Below are 25297 nucleotides of genomic sequence, written 5' to 3'. Positions count from 1 at the left end.
CAGAGGGATGATTAATGCCAGAATATGTGTATAAATCAGCACCTTGGGATCCCTGGGTGTCTCAGCGGTTTAGTGTCTGCCTTCAGCCCAGGGCATGATCCTGGAGACCCAGGATTGAGTCTCACATCAGGCTCCCTGTGTGGAGCTTACTTCTCCCTCTGCCTCTGTCTCAGCCTCTCTGTTTCTCTCTGTGTCTCTCATGACTAAATAAATAAATAAATAAATCTTAAAAAACAAAAACAAAAACAAAAACAAAAAAAAACAGCACCTTGTCAGCCAGATAGTGACTTGTATTTGTGCAATGGAAATCCTGGACTTCTTGGTCTGTTGAGTAGACTCTTGGCCCATTTCCTTTCATGGTCAGAATGTGATGGCTTAGATTTACACAATGTTCTCCTGCTTTTAAGATCTGGAGAAGACATGGGATTCAAAACTCCTTTGGACCTAAGGCTTTTTCACTGATGCTGTGTAAATGATAAGTGAAAGTTCATAATTTTTATTTTGGACAGGAAGACTATAAATAGTACATGACAATTAGAGAATTTGGAAAATATTGATAAGTATAAGGAAGGAAATAACAGTTGGCTTTTTAATTTCTTCCTGTTAACTTTTTAATAATTTCCTTCCAGTATTTTTTCTAGGCAGCTGGCAATTAGTTAGTTGGTGATTAATAGTTTAAGTTCTGAAGTTAGACTGCCTGGGTTTGGTTCTAGGATCCTTCACTGCATGGAAATAACAGGGCTGGGTGAGATGTAATGAGATGACACTTCTTTTGTTTTTTTAAGATTTTATTTATTTATTCATGAGAGATACAGAGAGAGAGAGAGAGAGGCAGAGACACAGGCAGAGGGAGAAGCAAGCTCCATGCAGGGAGCCTGATGTGAGACTCGATCCCAGGACTCCAGGATCACACCCTGGCCCAAAGGCTGTGCTAAAGCCAGCCTGAGCCACCTGGGCTGCCCCTGAGATGACACTTGTAAAGCATCTGGGGCTGTGTCTGACACCTAGTAAGTTCTCAATAGACATTAGTTAAGATATTTATGCCTTAAAATAGTAAAGGGCTAATTTTGAATGAGATTTAATGTTAATATCTTGCTCGTTAAATATTCTTTCGATACTTTTTTAATAGGTTTTTACTCTATTCTCATATGGATTCTACGTTCAACAAATATTTATGGAGTACTTACTGTGTACCCGGGACTGGGTCCCTTAATTTATTTAATTCCTATTATTGGAAACTTAGCTTGTTTATTATTTTGACATCCTTGCTTCGATCTACATCCTTGTGCATAAATCTTTGATCACATCTCAGATAATTTTCTTAGGATAAATTCATGGAAAGGAGAATTAGCTATGTCAAAGACAGTGGGTGTTTTTAAGGTTCTCAGGAATATTTCCTAATTGTTCTTCAAAACATTTAAAAAAATTCATTTTCATTCTTACTACTAGTGTGTGAGAGTACCAACCTCACTTCGTCAGTTCTAATATTCTTTTTCAAAAAATGGTCGTAACTTGTATAGCCTAGGTTACCCTTTAAACCATATACTACAGTTTTTCTCTGGGGCTTAATTTTTTCTTGCTGTGAGGTGGAGTACAGGCGTCTCTTGGTGTGATAACTACTATTTATTAATTTAGCAAGATCTTTGGATTCCTATTGTGGAAAGATTGTGCAGATGACCTGAATTAGTATTAAAAGTGCTTCTTTCAGGGGCTCCTGGGTGGCTCCCTGCCCTCTAGGGTGGGTTAAGCAGCTGCCTTCAGCTCAGGTCATGATCCCAGGGTCCTGAGATCCAGTCCAGGTCATGATCTCAGGGTTCTGGGATGGAGCCCTGTGTCTGGCTCTCTGCTCAGTGGGAAATCTGCTTCTCCCCTCCCTCTGCCTGCAGCTCCCCCTGTGTGTGCTCTCTCTCTCTCTGTCAAATAAAAATACATACATACATACATATTTAAAAAAAATTTTAAAAATGCTTCTTTCAACCGAGTTAGAATTTCTTCACACTTATTAATTTCACACACTTTTAATAAGTGTGCTTTTCTCTCAGCACACACAATGGATTTGACCCAGGGCACAGTATGGGTTGGATAGCAGGTTTGTATCAACAGGTGAACAGCATTCTTCACTCACACAAGTAATTGTTGCTCATAATTGGCTGTGGAATTACGGGGTTCCTGTCCAATGTTTTAGGAATTTGTTCTTTTATTATTTTTTTTTTGAAAAGGAATTTGTTCTTTTTTGAAACTTTATAAGAAAATGAAGGCTACTTTTACCTCCCATGAGCATAATAGTGCACAAGGTTTGTAGGAACACAAGTATTGAGAAAAAAGTTGTTCTACTGAGAATGCTGAAAAGTATAAAGACAATGAAAACCAGTCAGCATTCCATCATGCACACAGAATTTGTTTTTTTTTTTTAAATGATGTATTCCCTTTCTAGTAGTTTTTTCAGCATACATATCTTTTCATAGTTGTAGGTAGGCTTTTTGTGGTGTTTGTTCCCTTTTAGAGCAGACCCTAAATTAATCCTTTAACCATTTCCTGGATGGTTCAAGCTACTTACAACACTTACACTCCATTTAACTCCTTTATGCCTTTTATGGTCCTGTGATTTTAATTCTTTTTCTATATGAAACCCCACAGGACATTGTTTTTAAAAGTCAGTAATAATTTAGATTAATCCACATATTTACTCTTTTAGTGTTCTTCATTTCTTCCTGTATGACCATGCTCGTGTTCTTCTCTCAGATTAATTTTCCTCTTTCTGAAGAATGTCTGTTAGTTGTGTGTATGTGTGTGTGTGCATGTGGAGAATGTCTGCTAGTATGAAATTCTCTCAATTTCTGTTTGCCTGAAAATGTCTTTGACTGTATTTGGAGGATATTTTCACTGGGTATAGAATTCTAGCTTGCCTATTTTTAATCCTTTAAAGATAACATTATATTGTCTTCTGGCTTCTTTCATTTCTGTTAAAAAGTAATTTCTCAGTTTTATTGTGTTTCTTTTGAAAGTAGTATTTTTTCTCTTACCTTTTTTTAAAGATTTTATTTTTTCATGAGAGACATGAGAGATACAGAGACAGAGACATAGGCAGTGGGAGAAGCAGTCTCCCTGTGGGGATCCTGATGCAGGACTCTGATCCCAGGACCCTAGGATCATGCCTGAACCGAAGGCAAATGCTCAATCTCTCAGCCACTGAGGTGCCCACCTTTTTTTTTTTTTAAAGCAGTTTCATTATACTGTGCATAATTGTGGTTCTCCTTGTATGCCCCGTGGAGTTTGGAGAGCTTCTAGAATTCATGGCTTGATTTTTTTTGTCCATCTTAGAAAATTTGGGAGGAGTTTTCCTCAAATACTGCTTTTGCTCAATTATTTCTCTCCTTTTCTTGGTCTTGGATATGTTAGACTCTTTTGTGGCATCCTGCATGTCCTTGAGGCTTTTAAAATTTTTTTTTGTAATTTCTGTATTTATTGTATTTTTTATGCTTCATCATAAATATTTTTTCTGATTGTACACTTCCTTAGTCATCTCTTTACTCTTTGTCAAACGTATCTAGTCAATTCTTAATTTGTTTTTTTATTGTTTGTGTTTTATTTATAAAAATATATTTTTTGATGGTTTTTAATGGTTGTATTTTTCTCTTGATTTGGTCCTGTTTCCTGATGCACTTGGTAATTTTTGTTTGAATGCCATGCATTTCAGATGGAAAACAGAGAGGCTCAGGATGTTGTATCACCTTGATTTTTGTGAAGGGCTAGTCTACTTCTGATCTGCCCTTGCTTTTAGAGGGGGTAATGTATTAGGGTTCCGCTTCCTTGAATGGCTCTGATAGGCACAATTTGTTTCTCTACCTCTGTGAAACTACCAGATCTCTACTTAGCTTTTCAGTTTTTTTGACAGTTTGTTTCTGCTTCGATTTTTAGGCCCTAGCCCTGTACACACTTGTTTTAGGTATCAGCAAATTACTTGAGGGGAAATTGACACAGAACATTGGGTTCACTTATAAGTGGTTCACTTTTCCCTGAGATCTTTGCTGTGAAATGTGGGATATCTTTAAAGCCTTGAACTCCAGCTTTTGTTTCCTTGTCCAGGGAGAAAGCTGCAGCAAGCTGTAACTTGCTACTTTTTACCTTAATGTTTGTTAGATCAGCAAATGTCCTGAGGAGAAAGTCAGTTACTGATACACACCTCACCAAGTTTCCCTTTCTTCTAGGGGCATGGTCCTTCTTGTCCTAGATGGCTTTTTGTACTCCCATACCTTCAAACAATTATTATTGTTATTACTATTATTTCGTATTTTATCTACCTTTATTTATTTATTTATTTATTTTTTAATTTTTATTTTTATTTTAAAATTTTTAATCTACCTTTTTATACATGTTCTACACAGGAGGGTTAATTTAATAGCAGTTGCGATAGTTGAGTGAAGTATAATTTTTTTTTATCTTTTATCACTTAACATTTTAAGTATTTTTTATGTCTTTAAAATTTTTTTCATTGCAGGAGGGGGGTGCCTGGGTGGCTTAATCAGTTAAGTGGCTGATTCTTGATTTCAGCTCAGGTCACAATTTCAGGGTCTTGGGATTGAGTCCCACATTGGGCTCCTTGCTCAGCAGGGAGTCTGCTTCAGGATTCTCCCTCTCCCTCTACCCCTCTCACCCGCTTGCGCGGGCACATACACTCTCTCAAATAAATAAATAAATCTTAAAAAAATTATTAGGTGATTTTTAATACCTGCACAAAACCATTTCTTAAGGCTTTTATAATCTACTCAATCATTCTACTGTTGTATGCTTAGGTCATGTCCCATAATTTACTTTTAAAAATAATGCTGCAATAAATGTCTTTGTGCCAGAGCATTTTATTGTATTTTGAAGGTATGGAATTTGAATTATCAGAGTTGAAAGTATTAATCAGTAGTGATTGTTTTCATGTGTATGTCATGTACAAAAATATAGAGCTTTTCTATCTCAGATGGTTCAGAGAAAAGCCTTCCTTTTCTTTCTTTCTTTCTTTCTTTCTTTCTTTCTTTCTTTCTTTCTTTCTTTCTTTCTTTCTTTCTTCTTTCCCTTTCTTTCTTTCTTTCTTTCTTTCTTTCTTTCTTTCTTTCTTTCTTTCTTTCTTTCTTTCTTTCTTTCTTTCTTTTTTTTTAAGATTTTATTTATTAGGGCAGCCCGGGTTGCTCAGCGGTTTAGTGCCGCCTTCAGCCCAGGGCGTGATCCTGGAGACCCCGGATCAAGTCCCATGTCAGGCTCCCTGCAGGGAGCTTGCTTCTCCCTCTGCCTGTGTCTCTGCCTCTCTCTCTCTCTGTGTCTCTCATGAATAAATAAATAAAGTATATATTTTTAAGATTTTATTTATTTATTCATGAGAGACACACATAGAGGATCCCGGGATCCTAGGATCACGCCCTGAGCCAAAGGCAGACAGACGCCCAACGCTGAGCCACCCAGGCGTTCCAAAAGTGTTTTGATTTCTTTAAAAATATTCTTATAGCACTTACCATGTGCCAGACATTCTTTTATATGCTTTATAATACTAATTTTAATTCTCCTAAGAGCCCTAGGATGGAGTTACTAATAATAATGATAATGATTTTAAAGATGAGTAGTCTGAGGCATAGGAAGGTAGATGACTTGCCCAAGGTCACACAGGTAACTTGTCCAAGGTCACACAGCTGAGCCCGTGCTTTCAGCACCTACTCCATACCACTTGGAGCTAATTGTTCTAACTTATTATTTCTTTTCTACTCATTTTAGCTTATTCCAGGGCTTCCCTAGCCTTTTCTTAATTGTCCTTCTCCCCCCACCCCTCAGTGTGGTTGCTGGGGGATGACTGTGAATGTGGTGGTGGGGGGGCGGTTGCCAGGGACAGTAGTTGCTGTTGGGACTGGGTCTGTGCAGTGGCAGCTCACTTTATAGGTTGACCAAATAAGCCTGCCTGGTGGCTCGCAGGAGTCTGTCAGGGATCCCTGGTATGGATTTAATGACAGGGAATTCTGCTGCCACCTCTGGTTTGACTGGCTCATGTTAGCTGGCCCTCTGCTTTTGCAGTTTAGACAGGAAGAGTGAAGTAATCCTCTTCTTCTCTCCCTTCCTCCTGTTCCACCTAAGGGCAGGATAAAGAGTAGTTAGCCGTAGGAAGGGCTCGCCTGCCCATGTGAGCATCAGGGTGGCCACAGGGCAGCAGAGATTGGGAAGATGAAGCGCTGGTGCTTTGGACCTTTGGAACTGCAGGGTGTGGATGAAAAGTAAAGAACCCGTTGACATTTGTCTTTCTGACTCACTTTGGAGCTTTCTGTTCTTTTCCCCCTATATCTCCTTGTTCCTCTCTGCCTGTTGGGTCTCCCTCATACCCATTCCCCTCTCGTTTTTCTGCTCATCTCCACTTGTGGGTCTAATATGGATTTGGGGGAGAGGGAGGTTTGGGGCGTGCCTGCTTTCCTTAGGGTTGTTGGGTTTGGGACTTGCAGTGGTTCATCAGAGAGAGCTTTGTGGGAGAGGTGGCTTTGAGCATGTTTATTAAGTCGTACCAAAGGAGATATGGAGGAAGAATGTTAAGGTGGCAGGAAACTGAAGGAGAACTTGGCCCTTATGCTCACAACCCTTCAGTGGCCCCTGCCTTAGTGAAAGTCAGTGTCCTTGCAGTGGTCTGGGGACACTCTGCTCCCTCCCCCACCTTGCTGTTATGACACTTTCTTCTACTGTTCTCTACTTTCCTCACTCTGCTCCAGCCACACCAGGTCTCTTAGCCATTCCCTGGACATACCTGGCATGTTCTTGCAGAGCCAGGGCCTTTGCATAGGCCATCCTCACTGTTTGGATTGCTCTTCCAAAACCTAGATACCCATCTGCATTGTTCACCACCTCCCCCTTTGAGTCTTTACCCAGATGTCTCTTTCTCATTGAGACTTTCCACTGTATTCAGCACTACACCCTGAATTGCCCATCCCCCTTAATGCATTTTGCCTGAATTCTCCATCCCCTTTATTTGCTCTTTTTCATTTTTAACACATTATTTTAAAAAATATTTTATTTATTTATTCATGAGAGACACACAGAGAGAAGCAGACATAGGGAGAGGGAGAAGCAGGCTCCCTGGGGGGAACCTGATGCACGACTCAATCTCTGGGATCAAGACTCAGATCAAGACCTGAGTCGAAGGCAGACACTCAACTGCTGAGCAGTCCAGGTGCTCCTTTTTAAAATACTTTAACCGATTAACATTCCATATAGTTGATTCGCTCTTTATCTTTACTGTCACCTCCCTCCTAGAATAGGAGTCCCAAGAAGCCAGGGATCTTTGTGTTTCTTCACTGCTGCTTCTAAGCACCCAGCAGAGTGCCAGGCACATAGTAGGCACCCAGGAACTGTATGTCTAGTGCTGGGTCCTTGGGGGCTGTGTAGGGCCCCCAGCTCAAGAGACTTTTATCACATCTTAGGATCTGAAAAGTCTTTGCTTGTAGGAATTTTTTTAATTAAGATTTTTATCATTGTCATCCCCTTCCCCCTTCCAGTTCATTTAAGACTGTTATGAAACAAAACTCATTATGCTTCAGAATCTGACAGAGCTAAGGCCCCAGGGAAAGTGAGAGGAGGCGGCCGTGGCGGGCACTTCCTTCCACTTCCCCCGGCCGTGGCTGTCTCCTGTGGTTGGTTCACTTAGGATGGCCTGAAGCCCACCGGATCGAGGTGAGCCAGGATTCCCAGACCTCCCAGGGTACAGCCAACTGGAGAGTTTGTCAGCCAGTGAAGAGAAGACTGCCTTCCTGCATCGAAGGGTTTCTCTAGTTACCGGTACTCAGGATGAAAGGGGGAGAAGAAGTGAGGTGTGCTCTGTATGGTTCAGTTGGAGGAATTATGTTGCAAGGAGAAAGTAGACGTGTGGTCCTCCGTGGGTGTGACTTTTAGTTTCCACCTAAAATAATGAGTGGATTTTGTTCATTTGTTCAGCAGTGGTTATGGTACAGACAGGCTTGAAGGGTCTATGGACCTGGGCTTTTGGTCACTCACTACCCATTCTACTGCAGGAGGGACCCTGGGGTGGGGGGGGGGGAAGCTTGGGTATAACCCTGTGGCTCAGAGCCAGTGTGTTGAACTTCTCCTTTGGGCTCCTGGGAAGTGGGAAGACCTGTTGGGAGTAATTAAGGTGTGTGGTGGATGGAGAAGCTGCTCAGACTCCTCCCAGCATTCCTTGGGAGACATTTCCCTAAAGGAATCTATGCTCTGGCTATTTGGGCAGGACCGACCTGCCATCTGAATTCAGTACGCCAAGGCTTTGTTCCATAGAGAGCTTCTTCTTTTGACTTTTGTGTCCTCCCTGTGAACAAAGGAAGGGGGAGCTCAGAGAGTACAGTTGACTCTTGAACACTGTGTGTGTGGGGAGGTGTTTAGGGGCAATTGAAAATCTGTGTATAACTCTCGACTCCCCAAAAACTTGCCTGCTAATCGTCTACTGTTGACAGGAAGACTTGCCAAGAACATCAACAGTTAACACACATTTTTTTTTCTTTTTTAACTTTTATTTATTTAGGATAGTCACACACAGAGAGAGAGAGAGAGAGGCAGAGACATAGGCAGAGGGAGAAGCAGGCTCCATGCACTGGGAGCCCGACGTGGGATTCGATCCCGGGTCTCCAGGATCGCGCCCTGGGCCAAAGGCAGGCGCTAAACCGCTGCGCCACCCAGGGATCCCAGTTAACACACATTTTGAATGTTAAATGTATTGCATACTGTCTTCTTATGATCAAGTAAGCTAGAGAAAAGAAGAGGTTATTGAGAAAACCATAAGGAAGAGAGTGTACATTTATAGTACTGTATCGTATTTATTGGAAAAAAATCCGTGTATAAGTGGACCTGCACAGTTCAAACCCATGTTGCTCAAGGGTCAGCTATAATATTCTTGGGTCGTCCTAGGGATAGGCCAGTATAACAAAATTATCAATAGGCTGTCTGCATGCAGTGATGTGAGATGTGGAGATCTGATAAAGGAGGCCTGGGGAGAGCTTCGGCTCTGCAGACCTGGGGTTTCACCGTCTACTACCCCCTCCACCCCAATCTTGGCATTTCATCTGCTAATAAAGTAGCAACACCAACTGATGTGAGTTTCACCTCCTTTCATTTCCTTTCTCCTGTCTTCTGTACTGGGGCCATAAATGAGCTTCAAAAAGCCACCAGCCGAATGATCAGCCTCTGAATAATCAAGTCTGCAGAACTAAAAATACGCGGTTGCATTATAATGCAGATGTACTGATAAATTAAAGGGAAAATAATTGAGCCTACTGTTGTTTACTGATGCATTGTCCCGACCAGAAGTTACATAGGAAATAAATGAAATGATTTCACCCGAGGTGGCTCAGGGCCTGTAGTTTAGTTGTTTAGAATATGAGACTAAGGAGGCCAAAAATCCTGCTTTGAGCCCCACGTGGGGATTATTACAGCATCTTGACTAGTTACCCAGACTTGACTCCTACTCCTGGCCTCAGATGGCCTGCCAAGCCCTTACCAGCTGTCTCTCCCTATAGCTCTGTGGTCAACATGATATGGTGTAATTCATCTCCATTGTGGAAGAAACTGCTCAAGGCATATACCTCCTACCGAGGGTGTCAAGAGTCCCATTTTGATGTAAATATAAGAGTGCATTTCCCATTTGTTATTATGTGTCCTGGGTAAATAGATGGTTTTTGTTCTTATCTATTAGCTTGATTTGGGCTTATTTGAAATAATTAATTCAGTAAGTATTATTGAATCCTAACGATGTGCAGATACCAGTCTAGGCAAACTTTCCATAGAAGGCCAGAGAATAAATATATTTAGCTTTGGGGGCCATATCTCTATCCTCCGTACTAAGAACTCAGTCCTGCCGCTGTAGCATAAAAGCAGCCATAGACAACATGTAATTGGATGCATGGATGTGTTCCAATCAAACTTTATTTACGAAACCAGGTGGTGGGATTTGGCAGCAGGCCAGCATGGACCCCTGGTCTGACCCCTTCCACCTCTTTATTAAAGTTAGCACCATGAACAAAACAGACATGATCATGACCCTCGGGGAGCTTTCATTTTTGCTGGGGATAATTCTTTGCTACTGTTAGTAGCATTGCTTTGAAACCACACCTGTTATAAATAGTTGACAAGTAGCTTTTGGGGGGCCAAGGAAACCTAAGTAACTTTACTGAAGAAAGGTCCTAGTGAACAGGCAGTTCTATTTATATTACCTTCTCTGTCTGAGGGTACTGTGTGTACTTAATTTGGCGAGTAGATACTATTTTTGAATTGCTGGGTTTTTTTTTTCACTGAACATAATTTCACATGCATATTTCTATGCATTGGCCTGGATTGTATAATTGTAGTGGCTACATAGTATTTCTTGCTGAGTTAAGGCATGTCCAGTTGCAGTGAAAACCCTTTCAAAGTTGAAAAGCATCTGGTTTCTGCAGAACCTCCACTGGTGAGAAGTGGTGACTTGGGGGAACCGTGGGAGTGTGGGATGTGGCTGATGTCCTCATGCCACCCTGCTAGGTGACACTCAGCACCTCTTAGCCAGGGACCAGACAGGTAAGTGTGTTGTCAGGGTAAACATTTAAATGACAAAGAGTGGGATGATCTTTTACTCAAGCACTGCTCTCCCCACTGCAGGGAAAGCATTTGTGAGCTGTGCTTGGTTGGAATATGTAGAGTTTTGTGGGGGCAGGTGGGGAGGAAAAGCAATCCCCTGCAGAGAAGATAAAAAGTACAAGGGGCAGGGTTGGTGGCAGGTGTGTGGAAAGGGCATGGGTTCTGGGGCCAGACTGACCTTGATTTGCTTCTGACTTTAGACTTTGCCACTTACGTCCTGTGGCTGGGCACTTCTTAGCCTCTCTGAGCCTCTGTTTTCTTCGGTATAAAATGGGGCTATAATATCCATTCCATAGCGGGGCGCCTGGGTGGCTCAGTCGGTTGAGGATCTGATTCTTGGTTTTGGCTCAGGTCAGGATCTCAGGTTTGGGAGATCAAACCCCACATCAGACTCCTGGCCCAGTGGAGAGATTACTTGTGATTCTCTCTCTCTCCCTCTCCCCCTCCCACCGCCCATGGGCTCTCTCTAAAATAAATAAATCTTTAGAAGAAATAGTAATATCCATTCCCTAGAGATAGTGAGGATCAGATGAGCCCGCAGTAAGCATGTAACACAGTTCTTGGTTTGTAAGCAGCTGTGTAAAATGATCCCTATTATTGTTTGGTGTGAAGCAAGTGGCCCAGGTTAGGTCTGCGATTCACAGCAGTAGTTGTTATTTTACTGTTACCATTAATTGAGGAGGCTCCAGGAATTACCCTGGACTGAGACTGGACTTCCCCTCTCTTCCCTACCATCTCATCACTGCTACCCCCACCTGCTTGATAACTCAGCTGGGGAGGTCAGACCCAGACTCATGAGCCCAGGGCTTGTTTTTTTTTTTTTTTTTTTAAGATTTTATTTATTTATTCATGACAGAGAGGCAGAGACACAGGCAGAGGGAGAGAGAGAGAAGCAGGCTCCATGCAGAGAGCCCGACGTGGGACTCGATCCCGGGTCTTCAGGATCACACCCCAGGCCGAAGGCGGTGCCAAACTGCTGGGCCACCGGGGCTGCCCGAGCCCCGGGTTTTAATAAAATCAAGTTGAGCCTGACGAATAACTGGATCGTCTCATTTACTCAGCTATTCATGCATTCATTCATTCATCCGACACATACACAGAGGCCCGACTTTGTTGTACAGCATGCAGTGGTGAGGAAAGCAGGCATGGCGATGGGCTTTAATCAAATAATCCTACAAATGTTTAATTATAGACTGTATTAAGAGCAGTGAAAGAAAAGTACAGGGCTTTAGGTTGGAAAGGGATCTTTTCTCTCTTTTTACAAGAAGCTTAATTTCATTAGTAATCAGGGAATACAACTCACAATGAGATTCCATTTTACCCCCATTGGATCATCAAACAGGAAGCAGCTGTGTAGTAGTAAGCACGCATCGGGGAGAATATAGAGCCCAGTGGCCTGATGCACTGCTGGTAGGAGCATGAACTGAGGCAACCATTTTTGGAAAAATAGTTTGGTATTGTCTTGTACAGTTGTGTGTGCATACTATGTGCCTGGGCATATCTACTCCCAGGTATACAGAATCATGAGAAACTCATTCACAGGGGCATGGGGAGATGTGTATCTAGAGTGTTCCTTGGAAATCAGAACAGGAGACCCACCAGAAGAGACTCTCAATCATAGGAAACAAACTGAGGGTTGCTGGAGGGGAGCGGGGTGGGAGGATGGGGTAACTGGGTGATGGGGATTAAAGAGGGCATGTGATGAGATGAGCATTGGGTGCTATACAAGATTGGTGAATCACTGACTTCTGCCTCTGAAACTAATAATGCACTGCATGTTAATTAATTGAATTTAAATAATTAAATAATACTAAAAAAAAAGAATGTTCCTAGGAGCTCTGTTGATATGAGCAAAAAACTGGAAACTTAAAAGCTCATCAGCTGGAGAATGAGTCTGTAGTCACATGATGGTCCTTCTGCAGTAGTGACATAAGTATGCAGCATCAACGTGATAGGAGTGAATCTTAGTAATCTGAGGTTGGAATTAAAAGGAGACCCTGAACAGCCCCTACAACATAATACCTTTTGAATAAATTTTATAAGTCAACAAAACTTTAAAATACGTTGTTTTGGGATGCAGATGTATCTGATAAAATAATAGATGGAGGGGTGGTGGAGTTTCCCGAAGGTTTCTTGGAGAGAGGGGAAGCTCTCTTTAATGTGTTTGCCAATCACTCACTGAAGTGCAGTGAGGAGGGGGGGAGCTTACTGTTTGAAAGCATAGGAGCCTTTTTTTGGGTTATTGCTTTGGAAACTTAAAAAAAATTTTTTTTAAACCCAAATTACAAAACATTACCTATCGGAGTAGTCGACACGGGTGCATTTATTTTTATTACCATGATTGCCTTTTTTTGATGACCACAAATGCAGATAGGATATGGGAAACTGTGGCTATATGTGATATCTGCCGTTTCCTGCCTGCGCAAGTGGTGCTGGCGGATCTCAGCTCTGTGTTTGCAGCCAGCTGTGAGATTCCTTGTCGCAGGGCCCCCTTCACAATGAAGGGACAGATGTGGCTGGGTGATGAGGCCTTGTCGGTTCGGTTCCAGGTTTAGCTGGCAGAGCTAGTTCAGAGATGAGTAAGAAGGGAGCACTTTCTGATTGTAGATTCAGGCTCACATATGCATATTGAAACTCTTCCTCACTTTCGCTTTTCTCATTGATGGGCCTTGAGGCATCTTCATCTCATCTGTGCCGGGAGAGAGGAGGAGGTCGAGGGAGCCCCATTTTGTATGAAAGTACCAGGGAGGACTTGGGGATGGGCAGGGAGAAACCCAAGATGTGTTCCTTTGGGGATGAATAGCTCATCTGGTGGGAAGGTTTGCAAGGATGCTCCCATCAGGCTGCCTGACCTGAGGTGACATAGAAGCCACCAGGGGCATAGGGCGCCTACTAACTGAGCATGTCCCTCCTGGGCAGGAGGGATTAAAGGGGAAAGCTTGCAGAGGAAAGAAGGAGTCCAGAGGAGGCGATGTGTATAAAGGGGGATGGGGAAGCCAGACCACTACAGTGAACAGTGAAGAGAATAGGGAGTAAGTACTTCAGGTGCCCGAAAGGTGAACAGGTGGAGCAGAGTTGTTCTGTGTGGTTCCAGAAAGTAAAGCTAGATAGTGGTGGAAGCTCAGAAGGAGATATTTGGTCTTAGTAGAAGTCGGATTTTTCAAACTGCCATCTGCAGTCCATTAGTGGGTTGTCCTATTGATTCAGTGATGAAGACTAGCAATTCACAAAGATGAAATAGAATAGAAAGGAAAGATTAGAACAGGAAGACAAATTTTCAGTGGATCAGATGTGTATGGGTCAGTGTTGTTTCTTAAAAATATTTGTACAGTTTTATATATTTGTATGATATATAGATACTTTATATACTGAGTCATGATAGAAAGCGTGATTTCTTTATGGGTAAGTAGAGAAAGTTTGAAAACCTTTGTTACAATCTACAATTTAATAATAGTCCTTCCTGTTTATTGAGCACTCACACTGTACTAGGCACTTTGCTAAGTGCTTTATGTACATTTTCTCACTTAAGTCTCTGGACAACTTTTCAAAATAAAGATTTTATTTATTTAAGAGAGAGTGAGAGCACAAACAGGGAGAGGGGCAGAGGGAGAGGGAGAAGCAGACTCTCTGCTGAACAGGGAGTGCCACATGGGGCTCCATCCCAGGGTCCTGGGGTCGTGACTGGAGCCGAAGGCAGATGCTTAACCCACTGAGCTACCCAGGCACCCCTCGGGATAACTTTTTCAAGCAGATATTACCATTCTCATCTTAAAGATGACAAACTAAAGTTCAGACTTTCCTAGAGTCCTGTAGTATATAAGAGGCAGAGTCTGGAATTGAACTAAACTTCCAGCCTTTTTTTTTTTTAAGAGTTATTTTATTTTCTTATTTTCTTATTGTCTTTTTAAAAAATATTTATTTATTTATTTATTTATTTATTTATTTATTTATTTATTTATTTAAAGAGGCAGAGACACAGGCAGAGGGAGAAGCAGGCTCCATGCAGGGAGCCCAACTTGATACCAGTTCTCCAGGACCACACCCTGGGCTGAAGGCAGCGCTAAACCGCTGAGCCACCCGGGTGCCCAAACTTGTGGCCTTTTATAAGCCTGCGCATGTAATGACTACTGCAGGAAGAAGCATTGATGGAGCTTTCCCAAAGCTTGGAAAAAAAGCTGGAAAGTGGGAAGTATTTGAGCAGAGACTGGATGGCACCTGACGGGGACAGTGGAGATATGGGGATTGGATTGGGTAATTACTATGGATCCCTGATTATTCCTCCAACATTATATGGTGTAGCCCAGAATGCAACCTGTACCTCTCTAAGGCCAGTTCTAACTCTTGAGTTTCTTTGATTTTTAATTGGAATGTGACTTAGTTAATTAACATAGGTATAGACTTGTTTACAGGTGGGATTTTCTTTTAACAAGTTTTCTGTAATGAATGTACATTTATTTTATGATTTTAGAAAGTTAGGAAACGTAAAATGTTTTCTGGTTTTGTGTAACAAGCACACGTCAACTTTATAATTTAAAAAAGTCATTAAAAAGAAAATAATACTGCAATGCAACAAAAACTTTAAGAATTCTTCCTGGCAAGTTTGTGAAGATAACTGGCAGCAGGCCATTCCTCCTCTAATGTGGCCTGGAGAAGCTCTGTGTGGACCGTGGGAGAGGACTGATGGACAGATTTTTTTGTGAACTGCAGCTTCTTCTTCTTTTAAAGATTTATGTATTTATTCATGAGAGACACAGGGAAAGGCAGAGACCTAGGCAGAGGGAGAAGCAGGCTCCCTGCAGCGAGCCCGATGTGGGACTCGATCCCAGGACCCTGGGATCATGACCTGAGTCAAAGGTAGACGCTCAACTGCAGAGCCACCTGGGTGCCCTGTGAACTGCAGCTTCTTGTCAGTTGGCTATACCAGCCCATCCTCCCTGCACAAAATAGGATGACGCAGGGACTATGGCTTGGGGAAAGCCCCTGTTCCCTCCTGACTGCAAAGTGAAGCTTCCACTGATTTTATTTAAAGCTGGAAAAGATACTAGAAGTCATCTCCACTAACCTCCTCATTTTACAGAAGAGAAAAAAAACTAAGTCCTGAAGAGGGGATATGACTTTGCTTTGCCCTCTACCCATCCCATGGAGGGCAGAATGGGACCAGCTTTCAGATAGGTTAAATTACGTTGCTTCCCCAAGAGAAAAGGGGTCTAAAGGTTGGTTGAGGTTGGGGGGAATAATAAGCAAAGAAGCGGTGAACTTCAAATTCTGATTTCGTGGGAGAATTTCAAAGCAGAGGTGAGAAGAGTGGGATTTAGTTGAAAGAACTTTGATCTGGAAATTGAGGGACCCAGGTTCTGCTTCCAGCTTTAAAACTCTGTAATCTTTGGTGAGTCACTTGCTAATGGCCATTGGAGGATATTAATGCTTCTTGCTCACGTATTGCTTAATCAACTCAACTCCTGTCGAGAGTACTACAGCAGAGCAGAACAAGTCCTCAGGCTTATTTTCTTCTAGAGTCAATGGGTAGTCTTCACGGAGCTGTCATTAACCATCTTCTGTAGACTTTAGGCCACAAGTATAGGAAACTCTCCAGCTTGGTAGGTGCCAGCCATCGGGGAACTTAAAGTACAGTTGCTACATGACCATGGAGAACTATATCTCCTCTTTGACCAACTCAAGTTCAGAGCTTTTTGTTTTCTGAATCCCCATAGTGCTGAGTAGGGGATTCTATATACTTTAAATGTCTGGTTCATTGAACTGGTGTGTGTGTGTGTGTGTGTGTGTGTATTTTGTGGGTCAGATGGAGGTAGGGTCCAGGTCTACCTTGAACAGTTTCTGTTATTGTTGCTCTGTTGATCGACCAGTTACCTCATCTCCAAGTGATACAGCCATGCATCTTGAAACCCAGGCCATCTGATTTAAGAATTGAGCTGTGTCAAGGAGCTCTGGAGTTTGTGATGGGATTGCTTTGAAGTGGGTCACTTGGTGCCTAAGTAGGTGACCTCAGGGGAGGGGATGCAACGGGAGAGTTGGGGTGTAGCAGTACCTTCTTCCAGGCTTCCAAATTACCCAAGGAGATGGGGACAGTAAAGAAATCGCTAAAATCGTGGTGGATTGTGATCTGTTTCCAGAATCTTCTCAGAGGATTGTAAGAGAGCTGATAAATTTCTCTTACATGGCCCATCTGGAATAGGAGATTCTCAGTGGTTAGATGGTTTTTCCTTGACCTGGGATGTAATGCAAATGTAGTCCGTTAGCCTGACTGTTGGCCTCAGCTGGGAGGAAAGGCAATTGTCACAGTTTGTTTTACTCTCTGTTATCAAGGCTAATAATATGAGCTTTAAGGCTTTATGACTTGATTAGTGGCATCAGCACTTGAAAGAGCTGGCTTAGGGCTGCTGTGGAAGGTTACAGGGAGAGTAATTAGGTGGTAGTTGTGAAATGGGGGGTAGTTTCCATTTACTAATGGCTTTGAGGAAGCCTTGCCCGGCACTGAACCCTCATGGTGAATTTTTCTTTTTCTTGTTTCCTTTTTTTTTTTAAGATGAATTTTTCAAAAAGAAAATGAATTAGTTTGTTTGGGTGCTCTGCCGTAGACCCCAGGTGACTCTCAGCTTTCTCTCCACCTGTGGTTAATGCCCATGACTTGCTGCCTGGGAACCTCAGTTTCACCTATTCCCTTGCTCCTCAAGGCATGGTCCCTGGATCAGTGGTGTCTAGGATCCCTGGGGAGCTCCTTAGATTTATTTATTTATTTATTTTTTATTTATTTATGATAGTCACAGAGAGATTGAGAGAGAGGCAGAGACACAGGCAGAGGGAGAAGCAGGCTCCATGCACCGGGAGCCCGACGTGGGATTCGATCCCGGGTCTCCGGGATCGCGCCCTGGGCCAAAGGCAGGCGCCAAACCGCTACGCCACCCAGGGATCCCAGCTCCTTAGATTTAAATGGAGAAACCACACTTACAGAGTCAGGGTCTGCATTTTTAACCAGGTTCTCAGTGGTCTGGGTGTACTTTAACATTTGGGAGGCACTGGGCTTGCACAGACGCCCCTCGAGATTAGAGATTTGTGGCAATGTGGTTTTTATTGTGTAGTGTAATAAACTCTTTAAACCCTAGCACCTCAGTATGATTAGCCTGGTGTCTTTAATTAGAACCTGGATTTGTGTGTCTGTGTCCATTGTCACTTGTGGCATCAGCACAGGGTTGTGGTTTACACCTCCTGTGCCCCTACCCCCCTCAGCTCACCAAGTTCTTGGCACAGCTAGTCATTTCTTTGAATGCAAGTCTGGCATCACAGAATGTGGGAGGGATGACCCAAACACCACTTTCTTCCTGTTACTCCCCTGCACAGGAGCCCGTGGTACCTCCATTGCCTGCAGTGACATAACCAAACCTCTTGCTGGGGTTCCTACACCATGGGCCCCACCAAGGGGCCTACACATCTGCCCCTTTCCCTAGCCAGGCAGCCTCTCATCATATACCATCAGGTGCACTGGGCTGATCCTCCTTGAGCCTGGCTTTGGGCCCCTTTTTGAAGTGTCTTTCCATAGCCTTCCTGGTAGTCTAGTGATTTCTCTGTTCTCTGCACTCTTGGTTTGCTCTGCTGCACTATTTTGGACTTGGTTATTTTGGGGCTGCTTATGGAGGCTTTGTTGTTACTTGTGGGGCTGGCCTTAACCCCTGACTCAGATAACATACTTTTATTAGAGTGCAGGATCCTTGTATGCCAGGTGTCCCAGACATCTGGCAGGTGCCTGATGAATGAATACCTGTGGGTTCCTTGATGCTGTCCATCAGGAGGCTGAGGATTTAGTATGGGTGGGTAAGCTGGGCTGCTGCCTTCACAGATGGGGTAGGGATTGGTGAAGGCTCTGAAAAGAAGCCTAGAAGGGATTGGAAGGGACTCCACTGAGGGGAGGTAAGAATTGGGCCCCTTGTCTACAGTCCTTCCCTGATGGTACTGGAGGTAGAGAATGAGTGCTGTCATGTTTCTGGTTTATTGCAAACCTGTCTTTTTTCGCATGAGTCTGGCAGTGAGGAATGATGGTGTGCTAAGGAGGGGCGAGGAAGACAGGTGCAAGTAATAGGAACCAGGTCACTTGGGTGTTGTCCTGATAAGGTTTGGGGTGGAGGCTATATTTCCTTCTTACAGGGATGCTGGTAGGACCTTTTTCTGTGTTTAGAAATAGTTTATGGAATATGAGCGTATGTATTCTTAACACACATACACACACACACACACACACACACACACACACACACTCTCACTCCAAACTGAAACCAGAACAGAATAAAATTTAAACAGCTCACTTACCATAGAAGAAATTGAGAAAGTTATCAAAGAGCTGTTCCTTAAAATAGTCATAGACCAGATGGGTTTCACAGGTGAAGTTTTTCAAATATTGAAGGTGAAGGTGATTCTAATACCATTTAAGTTCTACAGCAATGAGAGAAGGAATGCTTACATTCTTCTTGTGAACCTTGTGTAATGAAATGTGGCGAAAGAACAATATATTGACACGCAACTACCAAGGGATCTCAGTTTTGAATTATCAGTGCAAAATTCAAATACCAATTAGCAAACAATCTAAGCAGCTCACTGAAAGAACTGCATAGGCCTGTGGGTTTCAGAACAGGAATGCAAGGATAGGTTAATTTTAGGATTTCTATTAATAAAATTCACAGTATTCAAGGGTCTAAGATGCTGAAAAGGTTTATGAAAAATTAAGCATCTCTTTCTAATAAAAACTCATAATGTAGGAATAATTAAATATCTCCTGATCACGAGAAAATATATCTTTGTCAAGCTGGTAGCCAAATTTTGCTTAGCATTGACATGGTGGGTAGTAGATGCATTCCCAATAAAATCATGATTAAACATCATAATTATATAACCTTGTTTTGCAAGGATAAGCTGATATAATTAGATAGGAGAGAGAAATATGAGGTATAAAAACTACGAGAAGTGGGTAAGACTAAGAAACAGAATTTGTTAAGGTAGTTGAGTGCATAGTTTATGCACAAAAATCGGTAGCTATCCCATATAAACAATGTCTCAACCAGAAAATATGGAAGCAAATATTCCATTTATGTAAGCAACAAAAGAGATAAGCTATCTTGTTATAAGCTTCAAAAATTATATCTATATGTAATTTCAATGCTATACAGGGACATAAAATACACAGACAGATAACATAATCCTGGCTAGAAAGAGTTAGTGTTAAAAAAAATTACTTCTATATATTTAAAAGGTGATCACAATAAAAATTACCAGTAGGATTATTTTGGTAGTATGAAATCTGATTCTAATTTCATAAAAAATTAACCTGCATGAAAATATGACAAGGAAAAAGAGAAGGATCTAGCTGTAACAGATATTAGACATTTTCAAAGCTGCAATAATTAAGATAACCTGGTACTAACTAAACTGAACAGATGATGGGACAGAGTAGAAAGCCCCAAGATAAATAGGGGTGTGATTTGTGATAAAGGCAGCACTTCAGGTTTAGAGGGGAAAGATAATATCTTCACGACTAGATAACCGTCTATGGCAGGGGGAGGTGCAGAAAGTAGGATCCCTACGTTTTGCCTTAGATCAAGATAAGTCTGTCAAAGATAGGTGAAAGATTTAAATAAAGAATGAAAGTATAAAAGCACTAAAATAATCTTTCTACAGACTTGGAGTAGAGAGACCTTCCTTAAGTTTTACATGAATCCCAGACGACATGTAAAATTGATAAAGCTGACAACAGGAAAATGAGAATTTTAGAATGAGGAGACCATCATAAAAGTCAGAAGTTAGGTGGGGCCCCTGAGTGGCCCAGTCAGTTGAGCATCTGCCTCCTGGTTTCAGGTCAGGTCATGATTTCTTCATGGGTTGTGGGACTGAGCCCCCTTATTTGTCTCCACCCTCAGCTGGAAGTCTGCTTGAAGATTCTCTCCCTCTGCCCCTCCCCTCACATGTGCTCTCTCTCTCTCTCAAATAAAATGAATCTCAAAAAAAAAAAACAAGGGTAGGTGATAGTTCTCTGAGGGAACAATATTTGCAAGATATATGATAAAAAGAGCTAATTTTCTTAATATACGAAGAGCTCTTAGAAATAAAGAAGGATTGCCGACTTAATTGAATGGGCAAGGACAGGAACAGAAATTTATAGGAAAAGAAGAGTAAGTGACTCTTAATGCACAAATTTTTCCAATAAAACATGCAGATCAGAACTACGGTAAAATGACATTTTCAGTCTATCAGATTGGGAAAGATGAGAGCGTTTGAGAATATATTGAGTTTGTGAGGGTGTGAAAGGAAAGGTACGTTAGTACATCCTTGGTGGGAGCAAATGGATACAATGGCTTTGGAAGGCAATTTGCAGTGTTTATCTAAAAGTTTTTTTTTAATTTTTTTATTTATTTATGATAGTCACAGAGAGAGAGAGAGAGAGGCAGAGACATAGGCAGAGGGAGAAGCAGGCTCCATGCACTGAGAGCCCGACGTGGGATTCGATCCCAGGTCTCCAGAATCGCGCCCTGGGCCAAAGGCGGGCGCCAAACCGCTGCGCCACCCAGGGATCCCCTGCAGTGTTTATCTAAATTATAAATGCCTACACTCAACTCAGGACCCAATGGCTTCATTCCTAGGCATCTGCTCCAGAGAGACATTCACATACATGTGCAGTGTTCATGGAATATTGTAGTAGTGGGAGACTGGAGACAGCAAGGTGAACGTCCATAAGTAAGATGGATAAATAAGTATTTATGTATTTAGCGACAGCTTAATAAAACTTGGGCTGTTCAGACCCCGAGGGAGGCCAGTAAATCAACGTAGTGGGTTGTGAGGCAGCTCGAAACTGGGGAGAATCAGGAAAGCCTTGTACACAGTGACAGCCAATATTTGGTGAGACTGTTGTTTCAATTTTGCATGTTCACCAACTGTGAACTGAGTCACAATGTAAAGTAGATTTCGTACTGTGGAACTCAGTCCAGAAAGTTGGAAAAACACCACAGGAGTGGTTATTTGGAATAGATGAGGTTGATAATCAATCTTGTGATAAGAGTAGACCTCAGAAATGTAATATTGAGTGCCAAGAGCAAGTTGCAGGTTGATATATATATATATGTATATATATATATTTATTATATAAATAATATAAACTATTATATTTATTATTTATATTATTTATACAATATTATATTATTTATGCTAAATAACATAAATTATTATATAAATATATATTTACATATATTTATATATTTATTATTTATTTTTTAAAAAATATTTTATTTATTTATTCTTGAGAGACACAGAGAGAGAGAGAGAGGCAGAGGGAGAAGCAGGCTCCATGCAGGGAGCCCAACGCGGGACTCGATCCTGGTACTCCAGGATCACACCCTGGACCAAAGGCAGGTGCTAAACCACTGAGCCACCCAGGGATTCCCCAAATAAAATCTTAAATAAATAAATAAGTAAATAAATAAATAAATAAATAAATAAATAAATAAATAAATAAAACAGGCCCGAGGCATGTGCACCCGGCTCCTGTCAGGTGCGCGCTGAGGACTGGAGTCCTCTTTGAAAGGACTTTAAGTCAGCTTTAAGTTGCATGCTTTAATTTGTCAAAAGGAAAGTATGAATGCTTTAGCTGTTTACTTGAATGTTAAAAAATGTTTACACATTGCGGAAAGATTTTCCAACGAAGCCATTGAGCACAGGCGCTTTTTCCTTGGTTGTTTCTGCCTTTTTGTGACCCATTATTGGTTCCTGATCTGTCTACTTGTCTTTCCTTTTGCTTTAACTTGGATATCTTATACATTTTTTGGCATCATCTTACCCTTTTCGTTTATTAGCTTAAGATTGCCTGAAATCCTTAAGGAGTGTATCAGTGTCTCATTTATTGGGTTGTATTTCTTTTCTGACTTTTCCAATTCATTTTGAAATTACTTGTGCCCATGGTTTAGAACTTCAGTTCTTGGGATGCCTGGGTGACTCAGTGGTTAAGCGTCTGCCTTCAGCTCAGGGCGTGATCCTGGAGTCCCGGGATCCTTGCAGGGAGCCTGCTTCTCACTTTGTCTGTATCTCTGCCTCTCTCTTTGTGTCTCTCATGAATAAATGAATAAAATCTTAAAAAAAAAAAAAAGAATTTCAATTCTTTTTTCTTTAAGATTCTATTTTTCAGTAATCTCTACACCCAACATGAGGCTCAAACTCACAACCCCAAGATCAAGAGTCACTTGCTCTACCAATGGAGCCAGCAGGCCACCCCTCATTATTTTTTCTAAGAGCTAACTTTTGGCTTTTGTTCTCTTCCTGGACATTTGCTCACATTCTTTTTTTTTTTTTTAAGATTTTATTTATTTATTCATGAGAAACACAGAGAGAGAGAGAGAGAGGCAGAGACACAGGCAGAGGGAGAAGCAGGCTCCATGCAAGGAGCCCGACGTGGGACTCGATCCTGGGTCTCCAGGATCATGTCCTGGACTGAAGGCTGCGCCAAACCGCTGAGCCACCAGGGCTGCCCATTTGCTCACATTCTTATGCGTTCATTCTGTTTTCACTTTTCTTCTATCGTTTATTTTTTTTTCTCCCGTGAGTTTCTGTCAACACAAGTACGGCATTGCTTCTGAAGCTTTAAGTTGCACACGAATCACCAGGGGTCTGAGGCCTTCATTAAATGCAGATTCTGATCCAGCAGGTGGGGAGTGCAGCCCCCAGATCCTACATTTCTAACCAGCTCCAGGTGGAGCGGATGGCCCAGGAGCAAAAAAGGAGAGGAAATGGCACCTGTTCCTCTCTGACCTTTGGACACTAAATCTCCCAAGTGAGTGGTATTCAGTGAACCTGTCAAGTGTCTAAAGATGATGCTTCTAACTATTGTGATAAAATTCATACTGCTCTCCTTTGAAGTAGTGAAGTTAGGATACCCTGCCTCCCCAAAAAACTTTCTCTGGCTTCATTAGTGACCACATTTTCCAGGTGGTCTTAGACTGTAAAAGATACAGAATTTCTTTAGCCACACTTGGTTGGTGAGCTGGATGCCTTAACTCAGCACTACTGTCTAGCCTCTACTGGTTCAGCTGACTTTTTAGGTACATTTGGATCAGTTGTTCTGAACCTTTGTGGTGGCCTGTGAACCTCTTTGGGAATGTGATGGAAGCTCTAGACTTCTCCAAAAATATGCCCACCCTCATTCATGCCCACTGAAACCCTCAATTCTTTGGCTTCTATGGGCTTCAAGTGTCCTGAAGCCTATGTGTAGATCATAAGACCCCTGATTTAAATGCTGCTGCTGAGGTGAGAAATCCCCAAATGAGGAACAGAACCCACAGTACCTGCAGAAGACATCTGGTCCAGCCCAGTTCACTTGACAAATAAAGAAACCAAAGGCCATGATTTTCAGGTGTTTATTCAGTCGGATTCTCTGTGTTCCATGAGCTCCCATTCTAAACACTTGCCTGTGGCAGTGGAGGGCCTGCTTGGCTTGATACTGGTTCCCTTTGCAGCCTCTGGAGCTGAAAGGAGCATGCCCACCCAGACCCAGCCTGCATCATCTCAGGAGAGGACAGCCCCACGGGTTATTTCCTGCAGCTCAGCCCTGCCCTTAGCTCTTAGAGTCACGTCTGGTCTGAGGAAGCGGAGACTCAGATCCCTTCCGGCCAGGATTCTGGGCTCAGACACGGTTCTGGCTCCAACATGGCAGGGCCTCCTGCCTTGTTCCTGTGTTCCGTTTCCTTTTCTGAGTCTCAGTTCTTCTAAGAGGCTTCTGTGTTGGTTCCTGTTCTGCTCACATGCCTGATATATCTGGGTCCTGTGCTGGGACCGAGACCCTGCGCTCGCCCTTTGCTGGAGATGGCAAGGTGTGATTGGGAAGACAGCCTAAATCCCAACTCATCCATTTACTGGCTGCATGACTCTGGTAGATTGCATAACCCACCTGGCCTCGGTTTCTTTATGTGTGTGACCGGAGCTATTGTGTATATGCCACAGGGTGGTTGGAAAGATGGTTGGGTAAGGTCTCTGGTACCTGGATGTGTGTTGATAATCAATAATTAACATGACTAGTCCTACTCCCAGGTGTCAGAATCTTGCCTCATCCCGCCAGCTGGGGCTTTGGTAAGCTTTTCACAGATGTCCTAATGCCTGTGTTGTGGAGGGTCACTGTTTGGGCTCCCCCTGTCACAGTGCTTTGCCCTTTTGTAGAGACTTGTTCATAACCTCATCTTGGCTCACCTAAGCCCACCCTCTAGCTGGAGATCTCCAGGATCTCCTTTGACAGGAGGCCCACACAACAGACAACAGCTTCTCTGTGTGCGTGTGGAATTGGGCCGGCTTGTCCGTGTCCTGTTGATCCCAAGAAGGATTTTACACATCAGTTTCATTTAAAAATACAGCTGCAAAAAATCATCAGTGAAATAAACAAATAGATGAATGACCTAACTACTCCGGGAAATATTTATTGAGCAACTCTCATCCACTAGTCATGGTGCTTAGCACCAGTGATACACCCATGTTTCTGTCCTCAGGGCAGTGATGGAACTCTGAAGTGGGGCGGTTAGGTGGACATCTGATTGTATTACAGTCCCTGCAGTGAATGTGGTAATGGTGGGAGAGGAGGCCTTCGTCCCCCGAGGAAGGAGCTGGGACCCCTACTTCTTGGAACAGGTGACATTGGAACTGCTTCTTGGAGGTT

General features: G+C 42.5%; 1 protein-coding gene across 20 annotated transcripts in view; it reads left to right on the top strand.

The window, feature by feature from the left end:
* Nucleotides 1-25297, top strand: part of TRERF1 (transcriptional regulating factor 1) — a 204622-nt gene that overhangs the window by 14327 nt on the left and 164998 nt on the right. Inside the window, exon 1 of one of the 20 annotated variants that reach the window (XM_038554070.1) lies at nucleotides 10401-10551. The exons of the other annotated variants lie outside the window; for them this stretch is intronic. The gene's annotated coding sequence lies outside the window, so the exon portion shown is untranslated. Of the gene's footprint in view, nucleotides 1-10400; nucleotides 10552-25297 lie in introns of those variants that run through there. 20 annotated transcript variants of the gene reach the window in all.

Source organism: Canis lupus, chromosome 12, assembly GCF_011100685.1.
Source record: "Canis lupus familiaris isolate Mischka breed German Shepherd chromosome 12, alternate assembly UU_Cfam_GSD_1.0, whole genome shotgun sequence".
In the NCBI taxonomy this organism is placed as follows: Eukaryota; Metazoa; Chordata; class Mammalia; order Carnivora; family Canidae; genus Canis; species Canis lupus.
This window is presented reverse-complemented; position numbering and strand designations above follow the sequence as displayed.